The sequence below is a fragment of the Crocodylus siamensis genome, chromosome 1, assembly GCF_052110815.1.
Source record: "Crocodylus siamensis isolate JL-2025a chromosome 1, ASM5211081v1, whole genome shotgun sequence".
NCBI classification, from domain to species: domain Eukaryota; kingdom Metazoa; phylum Chordata; order Crocodylia; family Crocodylidae; genus Crocodylus; species Crocodylus siamensis.
This window is the reverse complement of record NC_143395.1, coordinates 194,869,838-194,880,234: the sequence shown is the minus strand read 5'-3', so window position 1 is coordinate 194,880,234 and position 10,397 is coordinate 194,869,838.

Here is a 10,397-nt window from a genome sequence, read left to right as displayed (position 1 = left end):
GCTAAAAAGAAGCTTGTGCTTGCGAGCCCTGTTGTCATAGCTGCATGCTGTGTAGGTGGCCATTTAGATGCCAAAGTACCCATACATATGTGCAGATAAGGGTACTGTGGACAAATTTAGATACCCGTTTCTGCACAGCCCCTGGTCATGCAACAGGATGGGAATAATCAAAGTATCTGCTATTCTTGTTTTTGATGTGGTGGTGAAGGGGTTCCATAAGGATGTGTTGTCCTTGCAGGAAAAGAAAGGATATTTTAAGTGGTCACCTGCCTAGACTTATATGTTGAAGGTCCTAGTGACCTGTCACGCATACACCATGATCCCAGAGGACCAGCTGTTGCCTTCTGCCTATGCAGTTGGACTGCAGTAGTTAGCATGTTTGGTCATGCTGTGCTGGTTTGATATCTGCTGCCCTCTAGTGGTCACTGTTACAGGCTTCTGATGCAATACAATTTTGTTCATGAATGTGAAGTTAAATTCAGGCATTGCTGATATCCACAAAATGTAGTTGCAAGATTCTGTCATGAAGCCCAATGTTTTTACTGGCATAAATGGGGGTAACTGTTGACTTCAGAGGAACTGTGTTGGTATGCATCAGCAGAGGATCTGACTCCTAGTACTCATAACTACAGTTTGTCTCAGGCCAACATTGCAGCAGAGGGTATTGATACACATCCACTGGGAACCGTTTGAAAAGGTCAGCAGCCATTCTAACTGTTAGCATGAAGGAGCCAGGAATGGCCCAAATGTAGCAAAACAACTCCAACTTTAACATTATTTCATACTCAGACTCTCAAGTAGCACAGGCAGGCTTTGTGTGTGGCACTGCTCAGACTGGGAAGGGAAGAGATAGTACAGTGGTAGATAAGGCAGGAAGCAGAAAGCAGGGAACACCCAAAAAGCAGAAAGTACAGCAGCAAATCAAGCAGGGAGCACAGGGCAGGAAACAGAAAAGAGCAGCAGATTGGGCAGGGGCAAGGGATTGGAGAGGCACTTGTGAAGGGCTAATTTGTGGCACACCTGCCAAAAAAGTTGGCTCTCACTGAGATGGTGTCCAATTATAGCACTGCTTGTTAAACTTTTTTTGTACCTGCCCCTTAAGTTCCTTATATTGTTGTGTGCCCCTGTGATTCCATGAGATGGAAAGGGATCCTCGTTTTCTCTGTTAAAAAAAAATCCCAAATTCTCTTGTAAAAATCCAAAATATTCTGATTTAAAAAACCTGAAATCCGCATTTTTTCATGATTAAAATGAAATGCCACTATATATATATATATATATATATATATATATATATATATATATATAGGTATCAGTTGAATCCAATGTTTTATTGATATATTTACAATTTTAAAGCAATTTGGAATCCTACCAGTACCTCAATTATTCTAATAAAATAAGTGATCTGAGCCTTTAAGAGGCCAAGAAACAAGCTATATATTCTAGGGTTTGATTTTGGTTTTTTTATCAAGGTAAATCAGAGCTCCCCCTGCCTCCTTTGCTTACCAGGACACGTGTTCAGCTGTGGCAGTTTTCTCTTGCTGCTTTGTGGCTCTGAGCAGCCCTAGTATGCCACTTCCCCTTACTCCCAACCCACAGCCCCTTACTCCCCAGCCCTGCCAGTGCCCCGGGGCAGCATGGCCAGAGCAGAGCCTATGGGGGGTAAGGGAAAATGTGGGCTGCCTGCTGGGGGCTTGGGACTCCCCACCCTGCTGTCCTCTCCCTGGGAGCCTCCACAGCCCAGCGGGTGAGATCTGGCACAGGGAGGCTCAGTGCTGTTGCTGCTGAGAGCTCCACACTAGCCACGGTGTCAAGGTGAGGTGCCCCCTACCTGCCTGGTGGCAGCACAGAGCTGTGGCCCTCCGCTGCTGACAGGTGGGCAGGGGGCACCTTGCCTTGGCAGTGCAGCCAGCACGGGGCTTTTGGTAGCGGTGGCACTGAGCCTCTCCACTCCACTCTGCCCTTCCGTGCTAGGTCCTGCCCACTGGGCTACAGAGGACAGCAGGGTGGGGAGCCCTGAGCCCCACAGAGGGTAGCCCACATTCTCCCCAGCCCTGCGCACAAATCGGGGGGGAGGCATATGCCTTCCCATGCCTCCCTAACATGTTGCCTCTGGTGCCCAACCCCTCTTCAAGAGTGCACACAGCAGTGGAGAGCCAGCTGCCCCTGTGGCCACACATTCGCACCCTGGCCACTGCCTTAGCTGGACAGCACCCCTAGCCCCAGTTGCCAACCCTGTCCCACTCCCTTCCTCACTGTGGGAGCCTCAATCTGCCCCCCTCCCCACCTCTCCTCGGATCACCTATGCCCCCTCCCACCCCACCCATAGACTTACCTGCGGACAGCTGAGTGAGCTTCTCTCCACCACTGCCTGCCTGTATTGCTGGCCATGTGCATGTGGCACCCCTGCATTCCACAGCCCCCAGCCACAAGCGGCCTTTTGCAAGCTGGGGTGTCCCAAATTTTTCTTCTTTAAAGGATAAAATCCATGTTTTCTATTCGTCATATTTTTCCATGATGAATAGAAAATCTGGATCCCTGGAGTTTTGGTGAGCTGCTGGGGGTTGGGGAGATGCTTATTGATCCTGTCAGGCCCACCATCTGGCCCCAAGAGCTTGAGGAGGGAGGGTTGCACCCTGTGCTGTTTTGTTCTGCTGCAGCTGGGGCTGGCATACTCCAGCCCTCTTCCCCACCCCCCCACATCCATTTCCCCTTGCCTGGCTTCCTGTTGGTGCTGCATGGTCCTAGCACTATGGCTGCCAGCACCTGGGCCTGCACAGGATGGAGCACCATGCAATGCACCAAGTAGCTGTCCTGCCCACCTGCCACCCATGATGAGCCACACCACACCAGAAAAGTAAGGGGTAGTTGCCTTGGGCTGAGCCTTATCCTCCCACCACAGCATGTATGGATTCCCCTCCTAGCTGTGATGTGGCAGCAGCAGCTCATCACAGTGGGCAGACAGGACAGCTCACCTCAGCGTCCTGAGTCATGTCCTGTCTTGTGTTGGCCCAGCTGCTGGTGACCGTGGTGCCAGGACCATGCAGCACCAACAGGAAGCCAGCCTGGCCCAAGCTGCAGCAGAGTGAAGCAGTGTGGGGGTGCAGCCCTCCCTCCTTAGGCTCTCAGCAGTGGCTGGTGGGCCAGATAGAATCAGTTGGCAGGCTGGATATAGCCCATGGGCCATATTTTGCCCACCCCTGTTCTAACTAGTTTCAAACAGTTTCCTACCACATTTGCAACCAAAATGTTATAGCACTGTACTATATGATAGGTGGATGGTTGAACTGATCAGCTTCTTCAAGATGCAATTTTCAGTGATCAGTTCAGGAAGACCTTGCCCTAACTGGACATCTGCTCATGTTCTAGTTCAGCTAAGTAGACGGGTCAGGTGGTAGCTATACTAAAAATAAACATTGAGGTCTCTCTTGCACTCTTGAAAACAACAGGAGCAGGATGTGGCCTTTAGATCGTAGAGAAAGTTTTGCCAACAGCATTTTCACCATTTTGGTAGAAGTAAAGGTTTTTTTGGTAGAAGTAAAGGTTTAGCCTTAAGCTACCTGACAGTGACCCTTTGTGTTTACTTATAATCTGCACTCAGGGCCTCGCCCCAGTACTCAGTGAGGGACTCATTGACTTCCATGTATGTTGAATCAGGTTCATCAAACCCAATTCTGGAAAGAGCTGAACACCCACAACTCCCATTAACTTCCCTGTGAGTTGCGACTGCTCGCTCAGCTCCTCATTGACCTGAGCCCCAGCTGGGCGCTAAATTGAGTGCATCTGTTCCCTCATGCTAGGTACAGTCTCTGTTTTCAAGCACTAACCATGGACTTTGTGTCCTCATGGCACAAGAGACCTGAAGCTAAAAATACATATGCAATGTAAGATTTGACAACTAGTTTTCTGGGAAATGAATGAAACCTGATGGATTAATGATTGCTATTATTGGACTTCTGGCACTGGCCTAGGAGTCATTTAATCTTTTTGTCCTTGATTTCACCCTGGTGCATACTAGACATGTAGCAGATAATCTGTATAAGCTATAGATTGGCTGGAGCCAGTCCTCAGGACTGATTCTTACCTGTCTGCGCTCCTATGGAGAGATGTAAATAAGAGTTAAGATCCCCCTTGGTTTTTCTGCATGGGATACCTGCTTCCAAGACAGCAGTATGGAAGAGGTAATAGGACCAACCTTTCCAGGGCCTCAATTCTCCTTCCTGCAGTCATGGATGAGGACCTGGATGTATCCTTTGCTCTGCTGTTTCAGCATGGCAGCCTAGTCACTTGATCTGGTGCAGAAGTGGAAGTGATCCATGCATGTGTTGGGTCTGGCACAGACTTTCTGCCCTGTCAGTCCCAGAGTGAGTGGGAACCAGACAGTGCCTAATGTTTGAATGTTCATGTTGGTGTGACTAATAAGTCCAAAGCCCTGTTGATTTTATATTTTTATTCATTGGTACCCTCTGATGTGAAAAGATGCATGGCCACGAATTCATGCCCTGCAGAGGGTTCAGGCTGTATATTTCCATGTGTATGGTTTGATCATTGTCCTGGTATTTTTAAGATCCCTGTGTACATTTAGAAGTGTGTGAATTTTCCTGTGGAGTAGAAGCTTTAGTTCCCAGCCAGCCCTGACCCCAGCCCAGCTGATGAATTATCAAAAAGGTAAAATCCTTCTGCATTCTGCCTCTGAGCTCAGCAGCAAGTTTTGCATCCTGGGGTGAAAGTGAATTCTGAGTTAAATTGCGCCTTTTTTAACCTTGTGCTTGCCATACTTCACATATGCCTGGGGACTGTGTTTGTGGGCTCACTTAGGTGCTGGGTTGTAGGATTGCTGGGGTGTGTGCAGCAGGATGGAGGTGTCTATCAGCCCCCTTCACAGAAGTGCCCTTTGTCACTTCACCCTTTTTCTCCAACTCTATGAAAAACGTTACAAAAAATGCACCCAGAAACATGTGTCACAGTAGGCAAATGCTCTAATGATTTCTTGGGTTCACAGTTCCCACTTTCATCACACCTGCAGTATGCCAGTAGAGCTCCTCTGGTTTCAGTGGGTTTGTGCCAGTGCAAAAGCAGTATAGAGCAGGGGCAGGCAAGTATTTTTGCCCACAGGATACATAGGTAGTTCTGGGGACCTGCCAGAGGCCAGTCAGCACCTCTTCCCACCCTTCCCCCACAACAGTCCAGAGCCCATGCATCACCACCAACAGTGCACAGCCCTGGGCTTGCCCTGCCTTTCTGTGTAGCCCAGGCTGTGGCTCTGGACCACGCTGTCACCACTGCAAAATCCCAGCCCAGCCCTGGAGCAGCTCTTCACCCTGCAGCCCAAAACAAGCAGACTTTTCCACCTGGAGATCTCCCTGTAGCAGTTTCTCCCTTAAAGTAATGGAGAGTCCTTGGCTCCCCGTTACACTCTCCCATTAAGGAGAGCACGTTTTTTTTTTTTTTTGGGGGGGGGGGGGGGCTTCTAAAGGTACTTCATAAAATCCTTATTGGCCAGAGAAAAAATAGTGAAAATAGGGGTGATACATACTCTCATAACTGTCTTAATACAAGGGTATTAGTGTCACAATCACCCTTGTGGCTAAGAGACCCTCATACAGAATCTGGAATTCATGCACCTCCAGTACAAAACTGCAGTTTGTTAGCAGCTGAAAATGTGAAGTGGTGTGAATGAAACGGAATTTATGAAAATAAATTGTGCTGGTTGTATTACACCTTCCAATACAGAATTCAGTAAAACCCACGTTTTACATCTTGGATAGGAGACATGCACTTTCCAGCATGTTTACACCACAGTGACCTAGATTCCAGGGCCCTTTTTGCAGAACATTTTCTTGCTTATTGTAAGGGCATGTGCTCAGTGTCCATTGCTAAAGGATTTTCGGCAAAAGTCTTTGACTTTGTACTGCATCACTCCATACTGCATGGTGATTATCCTTACTAGCGCCAATTTTGGCGGGGCTAATTTTGCTTAGCAGGTTACCCACAGTTCTCCTTCTGAGGGCTCATTTAAAAATGTTTCGAGCTCATTGTTTGCAGATGTCCACCCTAACTCCCAATAGGTGCAAGTCAGTGTTATGCCACTGACTGGCAGGTTCATGTACCAGTAAACTTCGGTGGAGCTTATTTATGCCAAGTGGAATTCAGACACAGTACAGCATGAGGCAACTTGATCTTCTTTTGGATTCCATAGTGAAACTGGAAATGCTGGGCAGAATCAATGATTTGAGTTAAATTGGCTCAGGTAACACACTATCGTAGGCCCAGATATAAGTCATTGGGACTGCCTTTGCATTCACTTTGCTGGGCATTGGATAAGCTTCTGGGTTGCCACTAAGGCAGGGGTGGGCAAAATGGCAGATCCAACTGGCAGCTGGACTCCATTTCCCAGCAGTCTCTGCCATGCGGCTGGGCTGGCTTCCATGGAAACCCCAACAGCAGCCACGCTGTGACAGCGTGGGGTTGGGGTTTCTGTGGAGACTGGCCCCAGCAGCGCTGGCGTGCGCGCAGCAGGGTGAAGAGCTGCACCAGGGCTGGGCTGGGGATTTGCAGCGGTGACAGCATGGTCCAGAGCCAGGGCAGAACCACAATCTACAGCCTGCACGCTCCAGGCAGGGGCACACAGGCAGTGTATCGCGGCTCTGCCCCACTCAGGACCACGCCGTCACCTCTGCAAGGAGCTGGAGCAGAGCCACAATCTGCAGCCTGCATGCCCCTGCCTGGAGCACGCAAGCTGCAGGTCGTGGCTCTGCCCTGGCTCCAGACCACACTGCAAGATCCTGACCCAGCCGTGGAGCAGCTCCCCACCCTGCCAACACTGTTGGGGCCAGTTTCCATGGAAATCGGCCCTGGCCATGGGGGCAGGAGCTGCTGGTAAATGAAGTCCACTGCCAGCCAGATCCAGCCTACAGTCTGGACTTTGCCCACTCCTGCACTAAGGTCTCTAGAAGCTCCTAAATTTGGAGGCCTCCTATTAAATAGTAGCACTGTTTTCTAATGAGGTACCTGGAGGGAGGGAGGGGGGTAAGAGAGAGGCCTTCTGATATGCTAGCTTCTGTAGACAGAAACCAAAGTCAGCTTTGCAGTTCTGCAACCTTCCCTCCCCCTCTCCCTCCTACCACACACCATTAGCCCGCTGTCCTTTTTCTCCTCTTGCGGACTTCGTTTGATTTGAAAGTTCCTAAACTGGTCAGCAACTCCAACCTATATTGGACAATTTTGTTCACACCTCATCATTCTCCAGATACTTCTACCCTCCTGGTAAGGATTTTGGGTAATGTGGTCCATTCTACTAAGAAGAATATGGAGAGTTTCCACTAGAGGGCTCTCAGAACAGCATGGGAATATTTTCAGTTTGTCAAAAACACATAAATATAAATTGCATGCTGTATCTCTGAGAAAATTCCTAAATTTGCCAGCTGTTGTTTATGATTTGTTTCAGGAAGCACCACAGGTTTATTGACTTTGCTTTTAATGACTTGCTGTAGTGCCTGAAGCATTTTGAGTAGAGCATGTTTTCTGACTTATGTGGATTTGGGGGTCAGTATAATTCTAGGTCTGGGATTTCCCTGTTTGTCAGATCCCCCAAAAGGGTCTGTTACAGATTCTTCTGGTTATGCATGTCTAGGCATTGGCTAAGAAGTCCGTAATGGTAGAATTAGCATATAAATGAAATGACTTCATGCTGGAAAGTCTTGACAGCTGTGAAAAACAGGTGATCTAGGGGGAAAATCATTGGGATCCTGATTAATAGGGAGTGAAGGGATTTGTGAGGAATAGCAAGAAATAAACTAGACTGATAAAGCATCACTATATGCAACCACTTTTAGTTTTATTACAAAAGAAGGTAAACCCTATATAAATACTCCCATAAACTTCTAGGACACTGTGGTCAAGTCTTACAACATCTGGTGTATTTTTTTTCCCTGAAGTCCTTGGTCCTGGAGATGTGATTTTTCTGTGAATATTGGCTTTAATTAAAAAATAATCTTCCTGCCTTGCAGTGTAATAAAACATTCCAGATTTGTTATATATATTTTAAAAAGTCACGAGGCAAAGATTGTTGTGGGCGATTAGCTTTTATTGGACCAACTGCATGGCTGGGAGACTTAGATCAGCTCTCAAATAAGGTGCAGTTGGTCATCTTATTTTGCATCACAGTAATAGAGCAACAGATGCTTCCAGCCATTTCCCTCTTATCTTTATTTGAACTGTCACTCTAATTCTGGGCATTTTAACTCTCATTAAAGCGTGTCTGCATTTGTCCAAAACAGGACACTTGCTGCAACCTAATGTAATTTAGACATCAGTAATTCCATTATGGCAATTTCTTTCGAGGTGGCTACGAGGTGATTTTGTACATGTTTATGCCAACATTATTTTATCTTTCTAGATCAGTTAGTAAGCACTGGCTGCTTTAGGGAAGGAGGAATACATGCTGTAAATAAATTATACAGAACATGACTTTGTTCAGTTCTTTATGAGCTGGTCTTCTGCCTCCAGAATGCAGAGGCAGACTACTTGGAGATGGAAAATAAAGGTCAGGAATGGTAAACTGTTTTAAAGCGTATGTTTACAGACAAGTGATTCATGAAGTTACGGTATAAATAAAGCCCATGGCCTAGCACTTTTATGTATATCTAACACTGGTGCTACTTAGGGCGAAGAGGAATTTGAAGGCAAGAACAGAAAAGCCTAGAGAATTCCCTCTCCTCTGCAAGGCACTGCCTTCCTCCTGCACAGTGTGCCTGTGACAATATTCCTGTTCAATCTGTACCGCACCTAGCATCATGGGGCACATGTGCCCGACACACCTACTCCTATGCAATTGATGGAGTCTGCTAGAGCATTCTAATTAAAGTCCTGAACTGCTTTAATTAAAATGTCTCCCACCCCAGAAAATGTGTAGAGATGGCCATGGGGTTCTTGTTTGGGACTGAAGATCCCTGGCAGTACACAGAGTTAATATGCTGGGGAGTGCTCTGTTTCATAAATGAGACTATTTTCTTTCATGTTTTTGTTCCTCTTCCTGGTGCTCCACGTTTCCATCCACTGAAGTTAGGGAAGCGGAGCAGATCAGTGAAGTTGTTATGGAAGTGCATCCTATATTCCAAGAGCTCCATGCCGCTATGATTCTTAAGTAAACTTTTGCAAACTTTTTCCAATGCATCATTGCCTGAGGTGAACTGCTTCTGCCAGGATGAACAGAGAATCAATCCAAGTCAGTGGGAGTCTCAGACAGTTAGTGCCCACTCCACCCCACCCTCCCACACTCTGAGATCTCCTTGCAGCACAAGGATTCTTGTCTGAAAGGTATTTGTCGGTCAAGCATTTAAATGAGATTATAAGGTCTTTAGGGCAGGGGTGGCAAGCCTGTGGCATGTGTGCTACACATGAAATGGGTAGCCTCTGTGTGTGGCACATGGCAGATTGGAGAGGAGGAAGGGCAGGGAACATAAAGCAGAGCAGAAGATCAGATGGGAAGCAAAGGGCAGGGAGCAGACAGAAGAGCAGCAGCTTGGCTAATGGAAAGGGACCAGAACAGCACTTGGGCAGGGTGCAGGGCTAATTTGTGGCACACCTGCCAAAAAGGTTGCCTCCCAATACTTCAAATCAGTCCTTCTGTTACCCAGCAGATCTGTGAATGATCAGTAACTTAAGGCGGTGATTCGTCTTAGTAGATATAATTGATTCTAGGCTGCTGTGAGTGTGCAACCCAACAGTCTTTACTTCAAAGGAAATCCAGGCTGGTACTAGTGTTTTGTACCATTTTGAAGCTCTTTCTGGTACCAGTATCCATAACTGTGCCTTCAGGTCCCACATGGCTTGCTGTATCTGTTAACATAAAGTGCAGTGGCTGCTTGCAGGTAGAAATCAGTGGGTTATTTTTTCCTCTGTTGAATTATTTGGTGCATAATAACACAGGAAGTTTGAAAGCCCCTACTTCTATGGCTGAGGATCGAATTAATGGTCCTAGAACAGATGCTTTCACTAGGGGTGGATTGTATGAGAGACAAATACTTTGGAAGTGATTTTCCCTTCTTAACAGCACCATTTTAGTCTTGCCTGGGTCAGGTTTAGCCAGCAAGTTCTCATTCAGGTACCCATTTTGAGTAGGCACCAAGAAAGCCATTTACTTCATGTGATTAGAATCTAAAGGGCAGAATACTGTTGTGGGGAGACTGTTCTTAGAAATCTGATTGCTTGCCCTCCAGCAACACTGCAACCTGCATTAAAGCATTAGAGTATCAATATGAGGGAGATAGGCAGGACAAAAGTACAGAATTCAGGAAGGGAAACAGGAAATTAAAGTATCTGTAAAGCTGAACAGCAGTACAACATCCTGCTGGAGAAATTAAAAAAAAAAAAACAACCCTTATGTAATAAAATTA